The 18694-nt window shown below is 47.9% G+C and overlaps 1 protein-coding gene across 3 annotated transcripts in view; it reads left to right on the top strand.

The window, feature by feature from the left end:
* NTRK3 (neurotrophic receptor tyrosine kinase 3) overlaps window positions 1-18694 on the top strand; it is a 217933-nt gene that overhangs the window by 121067 nt on the left and 78172 nt on the right. The window lies entirely within an intron of this gene.

Genomic DNA, 18694 nt, shown 5'->3' with positions numbered 1-18694 from the left:
TGCACTGCTTCCCATGCGAGTGGCGAATGTAGCCCTCCGCAACACGCGGCTCGCAGCCAGCCAGTAGTTTTCTCCCAGCCTCTTACCAGCTCTGAGATGCAAGTCAAGTGATGCAGGAGGTTTGGATAACATTCCTCTCCTACTATTGCTCATCCTTTTGGTGTGTCTGGGTTCCAGGTAGAACTCTAAAAATATAAAAAAGTTACAAAAAAAAAAAAGGGGGGACGACGACACCACCCTCCCCCCCCCAACTTGTGCTATCTCTGTGGCCCAGCTGGAAGCGGGGAGTGCTGCATTAAAGTCGTCTCTGTTCTCCCCTTGGCTGCTGCTGACTCATGAGTGCAGGAGACGTTACAGCCCCTGGAAAGAGGGAGGAGGCCAATCTCCCAACCTGCAGAAACTCATTCAGCGTTTCAGTGAAGTGCTCGGCAGGAGCACGCTGCTCCCTGGCCACCGCTTCTCCCATCAGGGAATGGGGAGCCACAGCCGCTGCTCTGGTGGAGGTGTCCCTGGGGCAGCCCCCGCCGTGCACCCTCCCGGGTGCTGTGAGCCCATGCCCAAGCCGTTATCGCCGTGCTTTGCTTGCAGAGCAGTGGGGTGTACCCAGTGAATGCACCCTGCTTTCCCTTTGATTTTCATTTTAGTGTGCTAAATTGGGTCTGTTTGTAGAGAGGGGAGGAGGAGTGCGGTGATTAGGCAGGAGCAGAGAACCTGAACGTAGTGGGTTTTTTCTGTGCCGTTAATTATGTATTTTACATTTCCTGTAGCACCTCATCTCAAAATGATTTGCAAACTCTGATGGCTTGGGAGGGGGGGCTCTGCTGCTTTATTTTTTTCTTCCTCTCCTGTGCTTTCTCGAATCTCTTGAATCTATGCGCCGACCATTGCAAGACACGGCTGATGTTGTAGCTGTGTGGTGCCAGAGATTAAACCTCAGAGGATTGAGTTTTTCTCTGAATATTTGTCCTGTGGGGCTTGTCAGAGCTGGGTGGGTTGCAGGGGAAGTTGCTTGCAGCAGGATTTGGCCTCAGAGTTTCACAGGGCTACTTGATTATGCTCTGAAGGGTTCACATAGATGCATGAGGGTGGTATCTGGAGCCACTTCTCTTGTGGAAGGTGCCACAGTGGGGAGGTGTAGTGCTAGTGACAACTCTGCACCCTTGAAAATCCACGACAAATTGCCACCTCTGAGCTCTAGGTTTCCTGGGGCTGCAAGGCAGTGGGACTGAAATCAAACCCCACACACAGGCACTCCCTTTGGGTGCTAGCAAGAGGCAAACCATAGCTGGATGCTGGCAAGCTGAAAGCCCTTTTATTTTTTAGATTTGCTTGTCATTCACAGGACAAAATCCAGGCTTTGAGACCTCAGGCAGAGTTGGATTTGGTGTGTGTTTTGTATTTTAGTCCCCAAGACCTGACTTGGACAACACTTTTGACTTCACTGGTGGCTTTGCTTGAGGCTGGAGAGTTTCATAATTCACCTTTTAAATTAACTGTGCTTTGGGGAGCTTTTGTTGTAAGGGGGTCGTTTGATCTGATGTGTTCTGTTCAGCTTAAACCTGAGCTGGAGAATATTTGTTGCTCGTGTTCTCCCCATGGTTTTCATGCTGGAGGGTTTTTCTTTCCTCCTGTGCGGGGCTTGGACACAAACATTTCTTCATTTGCTGTCACTTGTAGAAAGAAATCCTCTGGGCTGGGGAGTGCCTCGATGCCCAGCTGAGCCTGTATTGATGCAGGCGTTCATCTCTCTCCTGCCACCCACCTCCCACAGAGCTGCTGTCCAGCCATGAGCAAAGGTGCTCCATGGCACCCAGCATCTCTCCTTTGCACTGAGGTGTTGCTACAGCAATTTCTCTCTCCACTATGAAACTTTTCTCCTTCCTTCCTTCCTCCTGAAAGCATCCCTGTGCTCTTGGATGTTGTCTGGGCTGAGGACATGCCGATATCCATTGCCGCGCTGCAATGAGGAGAGCAAACTCTATATGCTTAATGCAGTATTAATAGTACATTGATGTGATATAGATTTCTGTCACCCTCTATACTAGCAAACATCGCTTATCACGCAGGGATGACGGATGTTTATTCCCAGCCACTTAGCTCTGCATAATGGAATTGCAGCTGAAATATGGAGAGCAGCTCCTTGCCCGCGGAGCTGCAGCCCCTCTCGCTCCCGCTGTGCGATGCTGTCCTGTGCGCTCCTCTTCTTAACGTGTCCTCAAGGAGAGAGAGACCTGTTCCTCACTGGGGATGTGCTGTCTTCTCATCGATGGGATGAAGGGCACAGGAGCCAGCTCTCACCTCTGACTTTCTGGGATTTTTGCGGTTGTCTCTCACTCTCTTTGTGCTACTACCTGATTTCGAGGAGCAGGAGGGACAAACTTGGCTCAGGGTCCTCTTTCCCTTCCTGGCTGAGGGCTTCTGAAAGAGCCACGGAAGAAACTACCACCCTCTTTTCTCATGATGAAGCACTGGGTCTCTGAGAAGATGCTCCCCCCATCTTTATGCTGTAACTCCATGGCAGGCTGGGCAGCACTAGGGTTTGCAGCCAGTCGTTTCAGCCATCCTCAGCTCTACATGGAGGGTTAAAGAAAGAGCTTGGCAGGGGGGACAGTCCAACCACAAACTGATTTCAGAAGACTGAGCTAAAACAGTCTCTTCCTCCTCATCTTTTGCACATGGATGAGAAACCAAGTGGCATATCTGCTTGGTGGGTGTCAGCAGGAGGAGCGACAGGTTGTGGTGAGTTTTCACCTCTCTGTACTTGGAAATAAGCAGATGAGAGAAGAATGGTATTTGTTGTGGCAAGCGCTGTGGACAGAATACGTGATGAGGAAATACGGTGTAGGACCACATGGCTTCAACCTATGGTCAAGGTTTTGATAATGTAAAACGTGATCCAGTCTACCTTCATTTGTGTCCAGAAGATGGCTATTAGTCCTTTCGGGCAGGCTTGGCAGTAACAGCAACTTCTTACCATCCATCCTCTGATATTCAGGATGTGAATTTGCAAAATTCAAGTTTTGTATTTATGAGCAGCTGGAGATTTCTGTGGTGAAAGATTGGTAATGTTTCAGAAGAAACATTTTGGATGATTATTTTACTTTAATAGTAGTAATTAAGTAGTAATTAATTATAAGCACAGCGCATCAGATACAGATTAGTTCTTGGATCTGGTCTCCCAAGCTTTACTCAAATGCCTGTGTTCTGGAGTTCTGTTCCATCATATTTCTTGTCCAACAAAATAGGTTGTCTTGAGCAAGACACAAATGAGAAGAAAGAATCCTCCTTGATGGAGAAGGTTAGTCTGGGGGGCAGATCCTTTGCAGATCCTTCTCTGCCTCCCAGTAGTGGATGCTTGGTTCCCACCAGTGCTGTGAAGACTTTTGGGGCAAGTGGTTTGGTTTTGGTGGAAGTTTTTGCCAGACACAACCAGAGCTGTCTGTGTTTTCCTCTTCCAGGACTGGCACAGTCAGGGGACTGGGATGCATTCTCCACACGGGTGGAGCAGCCGTCCTTCCATAGAGTCCTAATGAGGGCTTTTTTCAACCTCATTTATTACAGGCTGCCCTGACATAATTACATATTCGAAGTTAGTAATTACACGTATTCATGCTAATTAAGTAATTAGATATAATTACACTAACTGTAAATACATGGTAATCTGCTAAAAAGAAGTACTTCAGAAAAAAACAAGGCAAATCACACAATAAAAGCGCCATCAGCACTCTTTCACTCAGTACCCTGTCTTTATCTTGTATTTCAGTGCAGTTTAAAAGGAACATTGTGGTCATTTAAAAAATCATATTTTTTTTAAAAACAAATAGTTTGTCTTACCTCTGCTTCTAAATAGGTCTTGAAAACAAAAATGGGAGGGATATAAGGATATTTATCTTTACTGCTGTAAATTCTTTTTGTTTGCCTAGTGTGCTTTGTTCATCCTGGGCATGGGAAGCTAAAAAGTATGCAGCATTTCTATTTTTGGTCAGTTCATGTTCCCGTTTTTTACCAAAAACAACAACGTAAAAATAAAGCTATAAATGCTTGCAGTTTTATTTGGCTGAGAAGGAGCACTGTTGGTAGTGGAAAAGAGAAACTTTTCCTTTTTTTTTTTTTTTGTTTTTTTTTTTTGGCCTTTTTTTTTTTTTTTTTTTTTTTTTTTTTTTTCTTCCAGGGATGAGAGGATTTGTCAAATGTTATTTTCATGCAATACGATGTGGAACCCAGTGTGAAGTGGCAGCAGCACTCTGCTGCCCAGCGCCCGGACTGGGGCCAGGCTGTACAGGTCTCAGTCTCTCCCACAGGTCTCTGCTGTTTCTCCAGTTTCTCCAAACTTCTCTTTTCCTTTTCTCTCCTCTAACATGAAATCCCCGTGCTCTTCTCCAGCAGGACCCAATGCCCACTACCTCTCTGAAGTAGGCACTCTTCTGCACTGAGGCTCCTCACTGTCTTGTCCTTCTTGTCAACCCATATGAGATGTCTTTAGGGGATTTAATGAAGACCTATAAGCAGCTGTATACTCATTGATATGGTTTTTGCTACTCTGTTCTGTGTTTCCTCGTTTGTCCTAACAAAGCCTGAGTTTGTGGCTTGGGTCTGTGGAAAAACCCCAACCTCAACTCTCAGCTGCTAGCAGGTGGAAGGCATTGGATGTCCCTGCAATGACCTTCTGCCTCCAAATTTCCTTTCCTTCTGGTTTGCGGTTGCCTCTCAGAAACTGCTCTGAGCTCTAAGTGCTGATATGATTGTCCTGCAAAAGATTTGGATGTTACAGAAACTCCATAGGCTCTGGCTGGCTGCTTCCAGAGCAGATGTTGCAGGTGCCTGAGGAAAAGTGTGGGCAACCAAGATTACTGCTTCTGTCCCCTGCCAGAGCAGAACTGAACTTCCCTTATGCCCGGCATTGCCCTCTCATCCCCTTGCCCAGGCTGTGAAACCTGACTAACAGGAGCGATCGCATGGCCAGTGCAACTTGATCCAACCTGCTCAGCTCTTACCAGCCCTCTCAGATGGTTTTTCTTACCTGTGGCAATTTTATGCTCTGCATCGTTTCATCCAGCTCTGAAAAAGCAAGTGGAAGAAATATCCACGTTTTCCACAAGTCAGGAGTCTAAGCTGCATTTTGCAGAGGTGGAATGCCCATCCCGCCTATTGCATCTGTACATTGAGTTGCAACCTCTGGCTCAGTAAGTCAGCCTTCGGACCTTCCTGCCATGATGGTGCTACAGAAATCAGAGTTTTCCAGGCTGTCTCGGGAAGGTGGGCAAGTTCCTTTGTGTATACCTTCCCTCTCAGCCAGCTCTGCAGATATTGTCTGTGTGATTGTATCAGAGGAAAGAAAAGCGGGGTGGGAGGGTGGGAAACATGGCTCTGTCTGGCTCCTGCCTGCTGTAGAAGGAGCCACTGTAGCCAGCAGTGCAGCCCTGCCTTGCTGCAGATGCGATGCGCACCTGACTTTGTACAGAAGCCGATTACCTCCTGCAGCTGTTTGGGTTGTAGATTCCCTCTCTGTTACTTCAACGTGTGTTTATTGAAGATATTTGTAGCAATACCTGAGATCAAAGGGGCTGAGCAGGCTCCAGCTCTGGTGTGGGGAAGCAATGCTGGCGGCACAGCTGTGGTGTGTGACACTGAGCAGACACATTCCTGGTGATGGGGATCCAGTAGGAAGAGAAACCCTTAAATCAAGCAGAATGTGGCTTTGGGCTGCTAATGTTGACCTGCCTGCAGAGAGGCTGCACTGGTGATGGAAATACTTCTGGATACAGACATCAAGGAGTGGACAGGGAAGTATTTTCTCGTACAAAACTCTGCCTCCTTTTCTGGCCTAAAAGCCTCTCCTCTGGACCTTTTAATCCTGGTGTCTGTGGGGCCAGCAAGCAGGGTTGGCTTGCCTGGGGTGATTTTGGAAAGTGAGCCCATGAGGAGTGAACTGTCAAGCACTTAACAAGCCAGATGAGGGGAGACCCTGAGCTGGTTTCCTCCTGGATTTGAAGCAGCTCTAGAACAGCAGGCTGCTCGATCTGCCTGGCAGCCTTGTTCCTGCGTCAGATGAGTTGGACTGGCTGGCCCAAGCCATGCGCCGTTTCATGGAGGATGTGTATGTGCACTCGTGATACTTTGTCTTGTATCCAGCCCCCTGCTCATCTCATATAGGGGCTCACGCACCCTCCCACTGCTCTTGCAGCATCCTCTGGCCCCCACGTAGACACCACCATCCCTGCGTAGGTGGGCATGTGCTCTCCACCCGCTCACACATGCACTGTGTTGGGCATGGCATAAAACAGTTGCTGAATCAGCTCTTCTTCATTCCCCATGGCTCAGATTCCTGCACGATGACACCTACACACCGATCACCTCTGCCTCACAACTGATGCTGCCGAAGCACACGTGGATTTCTGCTGAACAGCAGCTCTGCCTTTTCTTGGCAAAGCCAGGGACACCACGATGCTCCTGACCAAGCAGTTCTCCTGCCAGGGATTACCAGAAGTTATCAAAGATGGTTACATCTCCAGTTTCTGGTGGGTGTTCAAAGCCTGGCAGCACAGGAGTGCTTTTCACCTGTGGTCTGGCATGAGTCAAGACTCGTAGAATGGTGAGAGAAGACAAATGGGATGAAATGGGGATAAAGTAGGTTTACATTCCCCACGTTATTGGATGTGTGCCCAGGTATTGGTGCTTCTCCCTGTGCAGTTGGGCTTGTAGTGCTCTTGACCCCACAGCACTCAAACCTGAAGGAAGTGTCCGTGCCAGAGAAAGGAGGGCTCTGTTCATCAGCCAACGCTCCTCATGCCCATGGCTTCATCCCTGCAGGATAAGAGGTAGTGACACAGTGCAAGACTGGAGGCTATTGCAAACTCAGGCAGCCCTGGTATCAGGTGTAACAAGGGGGGCTCAAGAGTATTCTCCTCATGGCTTGTTGATTGTGTGAATTTTGCTGTGGATTGCTTTAAAAATAGCCGGTGTATGTATTTGTGTGTGGGTAGAGCTGTGGTACTGATTTCTTATGGCCATCAGTTAAACATTTGTCTTGCTTTGTGATGAGTTTACTGCGGCTTTTAATGCTTGACTGTTGGGAAAGTATCTGGAGGCTAGGGTACCTCTGCGCTCCTCTGACAAGGGGGATGTGATGATGGTACCTGGCTGTGGGATACCCCTGAAGGGACTGGGACCTCCCAGAGTTTGCAAGGACATTGTGTTGTGACTTTTTAGTCTAACTGGACTGTTCTTCAGGTTTAGAACCTCTAAGTTGAACTCTTAGAAGTGCATGGGGACTCATCATGCTCAGACAGGAGCTGTCTCTCTGGTTAGAAGATTGCAGGCTCTTGTTGTTTGTTCATCGACAGTTAAATTACAATTCCTAATTAGAAATAGCTACTATTGTTTAGGAGTTGGAGCAGTTTTGCAAGACCACACACAGAGCAGGAACATTATTAGTAGCACTGCCCTGTGGGACAAGAAGTACAGCCCAGGATGTAGCAGAGAAGCTGTATGTCAGTAGAGCTTAAAAAGCATAAAAAACTACTCTGAGTGCTGCTTCTGGGCTAGACAGCCCATAATATCCCCTTCTAAAAGCTGGGGAATGACCCATGTAAAGAGATATTCTGCCTAAAGAGCTTCTCATGTTAAAGGGGGCTTTTGTTTCCCAGCCTAGGGTGGTGGCTGGCTCTGGAGAACTGGTGTGCACAGGCAGTGATGGCTCATGCCTCCCAGCAGCATGGGGCAGGCGGAGCAGCATCACTTTTGTAGAGTGGAGCTCGTTTGCTTCATATGTAATATAACAAAAATGAAGAAATTGTCATTCTTGGTTGCTGAACATTTCCAGTCCACCTCAGCATCCTTCTGGCTGTCTTGCTCTTGTTGGTCATGCGTGCGGATAGAGTTGGTTTGCTGCTGGTGGGGTTGATGGGATGGAGGAAGATGCTGCTGTTAGTGGAAGCACCACTTCTGGTGGTGTGCCTCTGAAGCCCTGACCTAAAGCAGCTGTCTTACACCACGGTTAAGCGTAAAGCAGTAGCCTTGTTGAACTCAGAGTGATTTATTGAAGTGAACAGACCCGGTGGAAAACTGGGCAAACCCTTTTCCATGTGTAGCTGATGTAAGATTTGTATGCAAGTGTCTTGAGGTGAAAAGTACATTGAATTCACAGCATGTAAGGATTGCTCTCAGTGCCTGGGCTTGCCTCCCATTAAGGCAGGGTTTATTGCATAATCCATTTTTAGATTCCTGCATGCTCATTTCTAAACAGACCGCAAGTTACCTAATGCTGAGTCCTGCCTGAATCTGTTTTTCAGGCCCCCTCTCCCTTCCCCTACCTGGACAGATCCATTTAAGACAGGAATAAACTGAGACTTGGTGAAAGCGTGAAAATTTCTGTATGCATCACATGAACGATTGGGCTGTCCTGTCTGCAGCTAGGCATGGTCGGTATGGGATTCAGTGCTCAAACTAAGTGATGACTTACAGCCTCATGTAGACTCAGCTTTTCCTTATGTTAGTTCCAGGTGGCTTTTTATTCTGATGTTGCAGTAATACCTGCAGTTGTCTATCACAGTTGTGGGTCTGCAGAGAGTCACGCCTCTCTTTCAGCCCTACTAACCTTTTTTTCCTCAATGGATTGGAGCAGAGTCTGAAAGTTACGATACATACCTGTTTTGATTTATATATCTATCTCATTTATGCATGTTTGATCATTTGAAATGTGTTGGTTTATAATGTTTGAACACCTGTTCCTATCTTGCTAATACATTTTAATAGATTTTACATCATCCTTTCCTGTCCTACCACCATACCTCCTTTTTTTCCCTTTGCAAAAAGGGATTTATTTATTTTTTTTCTATACAAGCATCTCTTAAATTCAGGATGAACAGTTTCTCTGGCTCCCATAAGTGTGACTAGGAGACAAGGCAGCGAAGTCTCCTGAGTATATATGGCAAATTTGCAATTAGAAGAAAACACTGAAAAAATATTACTTCAGCCCTTGTCTCCCTTCCCACCCTTCCACCTCCTTCTTGCAAGGATTAAGCTAAGCTAATCCTCAGATGAGCAAGATCTTTGGGAAAGCAAAGAGGCAAAATAAAACCAAGGGAGGAGAAAGAAAAATCCTTCACACTCAACACTAATAAGGAAATTATGGACGTCCTACATTATGAATTGGATGAATTTTTAATGGTTAGAAATGCAGTTGATTTATAATGCATCCATCCTGGACTGCAGGGCCTGTCGCCAGCTAATAAATAAATGACAGGCCTTTTGTATTAAAAGTATCAGTCATTTTACATCTCTGCACTGTAATTGATGTGGAGCATTGAGCAAGGGGAGATGATGGCCATCAGGTGTACACCGAAGAAAAGGACCTCATGCTTCAAGCTGTACTTGAGGTCTTGATACATCAGAAAGTTGGAGCCCAATCTTCAAGCCTTCTCTCAGAAAGGCCACAGCTCCTACTCTATCCCATTACTCACAGTCCAAACCCCAAAAGAAATAAATAGCTTGGCAAAGGGCTCCATGATTCTGAAAGGCCATTTTAAGCTTAGGGCCCTCCCTGTTTGATGTGTCTAATGCTCTAGGACAAGTTAGTTACCTCTGGAGAGTAGGAGAAACTCCATCTGAGGTGGCTGCCCAAATCTTCCTTCTTACATGTGGAAGGAGGTGGGATGCTTGGGGTCTGCCCTCTGTTAGACACCTTGTTGAGGATGGAGGAGATTGTGCCATCTGTTCTCTTGACAGCCCTGGCTATTGGCACAGCCAGGGTGAGGCTAGCTCGGAGCTGGAGATCAGCATGGATTCATATGAATCCCACCACAAATATTCACACTGAGGGCTGTGTTAAAAATAAATACTGGGCAAATTCCAGAGATGGGGTGGTGTGGGACGGTCCTGTTTTCATGACAAATCACAGCAGAGTCCATATGTCAGGGGATCCTTACTGAGGGCACAGCAGGCAGCTGAGTATTTGAGGGATGGAGGCTATTTTATCCTCTCCTTAACAAGGAGATGTAACCTGGCATCTTGCACCTCCGCTATTTCCTGGAAAGAGGCATTTCTCCTTCCAGCCCATCAAGGGGCTGCCAAGCATCTTCATCGCTGTTTTATGAACGAGGAGAGACAGCTGGAAAGACATCCATTTGCTCAAGGTCACACCAGGTTGCTGACAGCTAGCAGGCTGGCCCACGTTCAGCCCGCTGGACCGTGTTGTGTGTTTGTGAGTCGCCACCTGAAGTCCTTTCACAGCCAGTCTTTTGGAGTCAGGAGTTTAGACGGACACACAAGTTCTTGGAGCTGTCAGCCATATATTATGATCCCACAAAATGACAGTTCTGAGCTTTTCCTGCTCCTTTCTTAGATAGGTTAAATCCAAATCCTCCCTTTCAACCTTCACAGGGACCGTGCTACAGTCTTAATATGTTTCTGCTTTGCTCTCTCAACTAATTCTGAAGAGACCTTTCCTTCCTGACCTCCTAGGAGCTCTGTTGACCTCATTCCACCCAGGCACTGCCTCCTGGCCCTCTTGATTGGAGTTGGAGTTGGTTGGAGCCCGAGTGCTGGGCTCGGAGGAAGAACAGTTGTGTTCTACCTTGGCTGTAGTTCCTGGCTGAAGGAATCAAGCAGGGAGCCTGGGATGCGAGCCTTGCTGCCCAAGGAAAGTGCCGCTCTCCAAGATGCAGAGTTTCATCCCGGCCTGGAGGAAGGAAGTGCTTATTGCCTTATTTATTACATTTCCCCACAGCAGTGTGAATACTATATCCGTGATAGATACGGATCTTTTGAATAATATAGAGATTTGAACTAAGTAATTGCAGTGCTTTTTTAATACAAGAGATCCTCAGCGTCGAGTAGTATTAATGATCTGTCTTGACGTGGTCTCTGCAGAGGGCAATTGCAAACCCCAGTTCCGTGAGAATTTGAGAGATGGGGGGAGAAATCCTAATGTGCTGTTCATCCCCTCTGTTCCCTTTGGGACACTCCAGAAAGAGTATCCTGTCTGCTGACTTTTTTCTCAGCTTTCCCTAGACCCTCCAAGGACGGTAAGGCTAAGTGAGTTTTGGGAAAACAAATCCCTTTTGTAGGCAGGCTGGGCTGAGCTGTCAGAGGAGGCAACTTTGGGAGGAAATGTAATACAAAGATCCTAGCAGCTCCCTGTGGTCACTAGCAGTTCTCCAGACATTTCTGGAAGAGTAAAATGATTAGTTACAGTGAAATAGCTAAATTCAGGCAGAGGTAATGATATTCTGTGTCTCTGCCATTCCGAGCCTTTTCTCTTCTCTGTAGCTTTAATACGAAGCATTCCTTTCCACTTGTTCCCTGAAACATCTTGTACAGCCTTGCTGCTGCTGCACGCTATTAAACAGGTGGCTACGTTATTATGAGAAATTCTCTATAAAGTCCACTCTTTAATGCCGTAGAGTCTTTGGGGATGAATTTAAGATATTAGTAAGTATTGAGATTTAGCACCTAATACTTTGCAGTGACATCATTGTGGGGACAGGATAGTAATTGCAGGATGTGCTGTGGGTCATTTGGTGCCTAGCATCACTGGTTACAGAAAGCTGGTAGCTGGGCTGGCGCTTCTTCCTCCCGCTTGTAGGTGTGCTAGGTGCCGGTGTTACAGCTGCAGAGCTCTAAGGCCTCTTTAAATTAATGGAGCTATCTGAGAAGGTTATGAATACGTTTTCAATTATTTTTTTCCCCCTAAACATAGCATCTCAAGCCTTGAATCAAGCTGTTAACATTTTTCTTTCTTTCTAGCCATGTTCCTCTTTAAGGTTATTTCTTTTCCTTCTTCCACCATCACCCTTTAACAGGAATGAGGGCAGGGGAGACCTGTGGCAGTAGCCCATGTTCTCACATTGTCAGTCCTGGAGGAGCAGGTCTTCCTGACCTCTGTGGGCTATGTAGGGTGGGGAGTGTGGGCTCAGGTGTTTGTTTGCCACAGGAATGGTAGCTCATTAACACTCTGTGCCCTGCAGATAACTTCTATTGATCATCAGCTGTTTAATCAAAAACTCTATCACAGTTTGCTTCGATTATTCTTTTCCATCTCTTCATCTCTGGAGAATCAGCTTAGCCAAAGTTAATGTACTCATTATGCAGTTGGGAAACCACTGCCACAGACTGCTATGTAAATCGTAGGGTTTAGGAAGGTTTGTGTCCTCCTTCCTGCGTGTAGCGGGATGAGTATAATGGGTGCATATTCTTTGCTTGATGGGGTGAAACAGGTGCTGAGGGAGTTGTGCTGAGCTGGGTTTTGACCTGCCTGGCGTGGCAGTACTTACCTCCCAGGTCACACAGGGCCAAGGTTCCACATCTGGATCCTCACAGTCCTGGTATGGTGATGAACAGCACTGCTGCTATGCCTAGTGCTAACCTACCCTCGCCTTTCAGAGACATGTGGTGGCCTGCACATCACCATAAATACCTACCAACATGTACACCTGGAGAAGTCCCTCCTCTCTTGTAGAGGGGTGTTTGGGTTGAAGCAGCTTTATGAAGTTGTCACTGCTGGTGATTGCTCAGCAGCTGGGTGATGAAGGCTTTCCTATGGGAGACCAAGTGCTCAGGGTAGGAGAGATGGGGTGGGGGTGACCTGTGTAGGGATATGCTGAGGAAGAGGGCATGAGATGTTTGAGAGATGTGAGCTGGGGGAGGGAGATGGGAGATGCCAAACCGTGATGGTGAAAGTCTACACAGCTGGACCACGCGTCTAGTTTTTCTTTTCTGATAATCTGTGTGCAATGTATATACAGACAAAGAAGTGGTGACTTACAGCAGAAGTAGGACGTTAAGTCCTCTTTCTAGATAGATATCAGCATGCCTGAAGTCTGCATTGAGTGTGTTGCTGCTAGGCATTTTGCTGACACAGTGAGGGCCATGGCTGGAAACCTGCTCTATGGTGGTTTTACTCTTTTGGAAACCATCAGAGCTCCAGGGAGGGGGTGTGAGGAAGCTCTGCAGGAAGTGGCAAAGGTATTTCCCAGCATCTGCCATGGTTTTACTGATCAGCTCTGAGGAGCAGCAAGTTGGTTTCGGACACAGGAAGGGCTTGAGAGGGAAGCCCCGAGACAGAAGTGATGCTTGTTCCTGCCGCTCCAAACTTATCTCACATTCTAGTTGTGCTTGGTGTCCCGATATGATTAATTTTCCTTTTGTCTTTTAACGTTTGTTGTATAAAATAATTCTGTTTGATCCTATACACTATCAGACCTACACATTCCAAGTTGGTTATGGTGTTGCAATGACCTAATTTGATTGCAGAGAGTCGTGTCCTGTACGATGTTGTCTCATTTTCTCAGTAGTCGATACAAACTCAATTTTATTTTCTTTGAAAAGAAAGGAAGTAGGGGCAGGAGCCCAGCATCCATGGCCAAGCTTGTACCTGCAGATCTTGCCTGGTTGCCTGGCTGTGAGGCTGCAATGGCACATATAGTTCAGCCTGAATGGGATGTGTAGGCTCTTTCTATTTGTTTTTGTTTTCCTGCTGGTACCGAAGGGGAGAAAGTATGGAAGCTACAGCAGAGAAGGGCCCTCATTTGTAGCTGCTGGCACCTCTGATTTGCCTCAAGGAGTCATTATTCCAACAGGCTGGACATACTCTTTTGATGGAGCTTATCTCCGGAGGGGAGGGTTAGCTGTGTCTCCGGGTAGGAGCTGGGTGAGTGTTTAGCTTGCTCCTTTTGTCTCCAATTAGATGTTTGGTACTTTGTACCTCTGCGTTTCACCTGCCTCAAAGACCCTTCACCTGCCTTACGCCTCTGTTATTTATGAGTAGCTCAGAGGGGAAAAGGCGGGTCTGGTCTCAATTTGTGTGGCTCATTTGCATGTGAAATAAGCATGTTGTTTCAGAAGTGGTGGCAGCAACCAGGGTCTCCTGGTCCCGCTGGTCTTGTTCAGGGCAGCTTTGACAGCTCCAAGGCTGTGGCTTGGTGAGTGGTGGCAGGGTTTGCTTGTAATCTGGAAGTGTCACTGTGTTTTTGCAGAGCTCGTTCAGAAGACGGTGTTTTTTCAGCAGCTCATAAAGGAGGTGTCGGTCCATGTTTGGTCTGTGGGAAAAAGAACCTGCTTTTGCAAAGTGAAGATTGCAGCAAGTGCTTAGTTTTAGCTCATGGGCCATCTCTGCCACCTGGGATTACTGGTGTGGCAAATTATTCAGCTGATGGTTTCATTGCTATTTTCCTTATGGGTCCTGGACTTTCTTCCTTTGTTCTCAGGGTATTCCTCATTTTCAGCCCTGCCTCCTCCTGCCCTGTCGGGTGTTCAGTGGGCTTTTGATTAAAAACAGAGTCGTTATGGTGACAGAGCAGGAGTCAGAGAGGCGCTGGCAAGCAAAATGGACTGTGACTTTGCAGCTTTAGCTGCAGGTGGGAGTTGAATAAATGAGTCAACAGATCTGTGTCCCCGGCGTGCCACCAAGCAGACTCCCTTGGCTGGGGTCAAGGATTTAGCGGTGGCAGGAAGAGGCCAGGCAGTGGGCTGGCAGTGATCTCTGTGGCTGGGCAAGGACCAAGGGAATGGGATCCTGAGCCTTGAGGGCAGGAAGAGAGGGAGCGGGCTGGATGTTGGCCACCCATGTGATCCTCCTTGGCAGGGTACCAGATCTCCACAGGCCAAGCGTCTGGCATGGTTGAGCCAATGTCCCTGAATTGTTCTTGGTTTCGAAATATTTAATCAGAGAATCAAATATGAAGTCTCTTTAAGAAGAGACTGGCACACAGCAGCTGGCTGAATGTTGCAATCAATGTATCCGCTGTGGAATGTTTCCTGCAGAAATATTACATCCTCCCTCATTTACTTGATGATCTTTAGGGTGAATCAATCAAAAGATGCCACACACAAATAGTTCAGCCTGTGATCCTGTGGGTGTCCATTAGAGAGGCATTTGCTCTGTGTTAATGGACCTGTTGATTAACAAACAAACCATTGCTTTTTAAATAGAAAGCCGTTACTTGATGGCAGTTGTCAGCATTTGGTTTTCTGCTGCCCCACTTCCCCTACGTACAGCTCCCACCCTATGCCAATGCAGGTGACTGCTGCAACAAAACCCAGATCTGCACTGCGGGAGAGAAAAGCACTTGCATCTCGCCCAAGCAGTTATTGAAGGTGGACCTTCTCGCAGAGATTGGAAAGGACAGAGAGAGGCTTCTTTGTACTCAGCATGTGGTTTCACTACTGTGTATCTTGTTCTGTTAATTGTATTTTCTGCACCCATCTGCCTTGGCTTATAATACCCTGTTGGACTCCAGCAACGTCCAGGGAAGATCTTCCCCTGACATCCTCACCAGGTCATGGCTCAGCGGCTCCTTGTGAAGTCTGCCTTGGGTTTTACACCTGGCTGAGTGCATGGCAGTTTGGTTTGGGGTCTACAGACCCAAGCCTCTAGTCTGCTGGAGCAATATTGTGTTCATTTCCTTTCCCTGCAACATGGACGTTTTCCTAGTCTCCACTTACTCTGGGTGAAAATTTGCCCACATTGCAGTGTTAATGCCTGCTTTTCTGATGCTAGTGTGGCATGAATCCTAGCTGGCATTTTAAGCAGAAGATCAGGATGATGCCTGCTGCATAAAAGATGTCCCTGCCTTTGAAAACCCCTGCATCAACCTGAATGGACCCAACCTGGTGATGACCAAAGCTGTGTAGACAAGGAAGCAGCATGTTCCATGCTGCCAGAGCTCTGTTGTGGCACTGAAAATGTGCTCCCCAGACACAGCCCAGGACAAGCCACCATGCTGAGCCACATAACACAGCTAATTGCAGAGGCAGTCATGCAGCAGGGCTGGCTGGCCTGAAAGGATCAGGCTTGTGACTGTGGGTTGTGTTTAGCCTCATACTGGTAGTTGCCAGCAGCTGCTCTACTTTCTGGGAAGTGTGTTTGGATCCTTGCTGCTCCGCCGGGGGCTGTGGGGGCATTTGGTCATCCCCCCTCGCCGAGGCTGCTGGTGCAAAGCAGCCACTGTTCAGTCTGGCAAGCCAAGCATCACTTCAGCCCACTGCAGAGGGGACCATTCCCCCTGTGTCACTTGTTTAGCTCCATCGTTTATTGCTACAAACCAACTCAGAGCTGTCCTTCCCACAGCTGGTGGGAGTCAAAGTGACGAGGCAGTAGGCAGTTAGTGGATTAGGGCAGCAGAGTGAAAATCATTTGGCGTTTCTATCCTGATTCTTCTGGGTGCCTTTAATTAGTATGATTGCTCAGCACGCGATTTTGCCATGTTCTTTAGCTCCCCTGGTTAGAATAATTATTCCCCCAGCTCCTTTTGTTCCAATTCCTGATCGCTTACAAAGTCCCCTGTTAAAAGCCATTAAATCCGTAATGTAAAGTGAGAGTAAATGTTCAGCAGTGTTATGCTCTCAGGCCCACACGTGTGCACTCGCGCGCTCTCAGGCCCCTCTCCAGCACTCCTCTGCTCCCTGCCACGTGCTCTGCGCTGCAGTATTGCTCTCTCCCTTTCTCTCACACGCTTCCCCACTAGCCATCCCACGTGTCTCACATGCAGCAGGTTGTGTGCGCGCTCTCCCTGCTTTCTGCTGGCACTCTTGGTCTCGTTCAGCTCGGTTTCTCTGTGCATAGGCTGGTTTTGACACCGAGATTGAAGTCAAGGCTGTGAACTGTGATCTCTTACATTCAGTTGTACGTGCAGATATGAAAATGCCGTTAGAAGTGTCTGGGTTTGCATGCTTTTGTCCCAATGTGGGTAGCTCTTGCTTTGAAGAGCAGTATACATAGAGGAGGACGTGTCCTGGCTGTGGTGGGAGGCAGGGCTTCTGACGATAGGTGATGGAGAAAAGGAAATAACTTACTTTTAAGTAAACTTGTTTCCATTTTTCTCAAATGTGAAAGCCTCAGGAGGGGCAAATGGGTTTTGGACAGTTGTGTTCCCGGGAGTTTCCATGTCGCAGTGCCTCCCCAGCCAGAGGCCTGGGAGCTCAGCCGCTCCCCTGTCCCTCGTCTCTACTGGTATTTGATCAGCACATGCCAGTGACACAAGTGGGGCAGACGCACAAAGGCTTGCACAGAATTATATGGTGTGAAATAAGATTGGGCTGAAGTGCTTTAAATGCCTTGTGTGTTTAGGTGACTTGATGGGAGAGGGAGACTTATTTTCAGACCCAAAATGAAACTGGGTCAGAGAAGGGTCTGGCAGTCATGTAGTGCATTAAGCTTGCTGAAGCAAAAATTCCCGGCTAAACCACTTGCTGGAAAAAGCTTGTAGGAAAGAAACCCTGATCCTTCCTTCCTCCTTTGAATGAAGACTCCTAATTGACAGCAGCCACGTGTTTTGGGCTTAGGTCTTCATTTGCTGCTCTGCTGTGATGTGCTGGCCAGACCTTCCCGGCTCTGCAAAGCTCATGCTTGGCTGGCGGGTAGAGTGAGGGTCTCCTAGCACAGTAGCAGCCCCCCCGGTGCACTGCCTGGGGGGCTCGCCACTCACCTCATCTCTGCTTTGCTCTGGGCATTTTGTACCTTCTCTTGCAAAAACATACTGTGTTTCATGTGCGTTTTGTGGGAGCAAAGCCCTTCCTCCCCTCCTGCAGAACGAAGGCCACCACAAACAGCTGCCTCATTTGGCTGGCACTACACAAATTGTCCTCTCGGAGCAACAGAATCTCAGCGCAAGCCTGTGTTCCTCTGCTTGCTGTCCCCTCTTCCCCTGGGGACAGCACGGCCCTCCCTGTGCTCTGGCGCATGTGTTTTAGAGCTTGCCACATACTAGCAGGTACCAAAACATGGTCTTGAAAGAAAAACTGGAACCAGCAGCTCTCCCCTGGGAAGATTACTGACACTCTTCTGATGCCTTTTGGTGCAGAAGGCAACTGATTTTGAGAACCATCTAGTGGGGCTTTATCAAGAGAAGAGCAGCTGTGGTGACAGCCTTCATTTCCAAAACAATCAGCAGAGCAGGAGCACTGGAAAGGCACTGATGAAGGACAATAATTCCAGACAACGCAGCATCCAAACAGCCTAAAAAAATCAACAAAACCCCATTCCTCGAGGCTCTCTGCTGCTCTTGCTGTGTTTTTGCCCTCAGCTCTTCCTGTTCCCATTTACAAATCCTCTGTAGCGCTTGGTGCCTCCTTGCCTGCTGAGACCTCCTGCACTCCTCAGTTTCCATCCTCAGCTTGTAAAACTCCACGAAATCACCTTTTCCCACAGGATGCTCCTCTTGAGACTTCAGGCTCTCGGGCTTGTACCGCTCCTGGACTTCCTGGAGGGGAGCTCTGGCCTTTCTCAACAACATAAGGCATTGCTGGAGCAGATGGCAGAGTAAAGAGATGAGCAAGCAAGGATTTGTTCTGGGCCTTGATCAGCTCCTCCACCAACCTTCTCCTTTCTTCTGAAGAGCAGGAGATCATCGCTGGCACTACCTCGGCAGGGAAGGTCCCAGCTGTGGACTGCGGCAGTTGTGTGCTTTCCTACCCGCTGTGTGTGTCTCCTTTTGCTGCCTGCTTTCATATCCCAGCCATCTGGCTTTACCAAGCACTCTGTCCCCTTCTAGACCCCAGAGTCCCTGGAGAGGACAGGAGTCTGGGAGCTGGGGCTATTCCCACTTGAGTCCCCATGACTGGCATCAGTTCCTTTGGAGACCTTGGAGAAACTGTGGTCCTGCTCCGTGCCACTGTTTTGCCATCTGTGTAATGAATATAACAGCTCCTGCCTCCCCAGGGAATGAGCGAGGCGTAACAAATTAATGTTTATGAGGCG

The sequence above is a fragment of the Falco naumanni genome, chromosome 7, assembly GCF_017639655.2.
Source record: "Falco naumanni isolate bFalNau1 chromosome 7, bFalNau1.pat, whole genome shotgun sequence".
Classification (NCBI taxonomy): Eukaryota; Metazoa; Chordata; class Aves; order Falconiformes; family Falconidae; genus Falco; species Falco naumanni.
The sequence above is the reverse complement of the archived record's forward strand: the minus strand, read 5'-3'. Positions and strand labels throughout refer to the sequence as shown.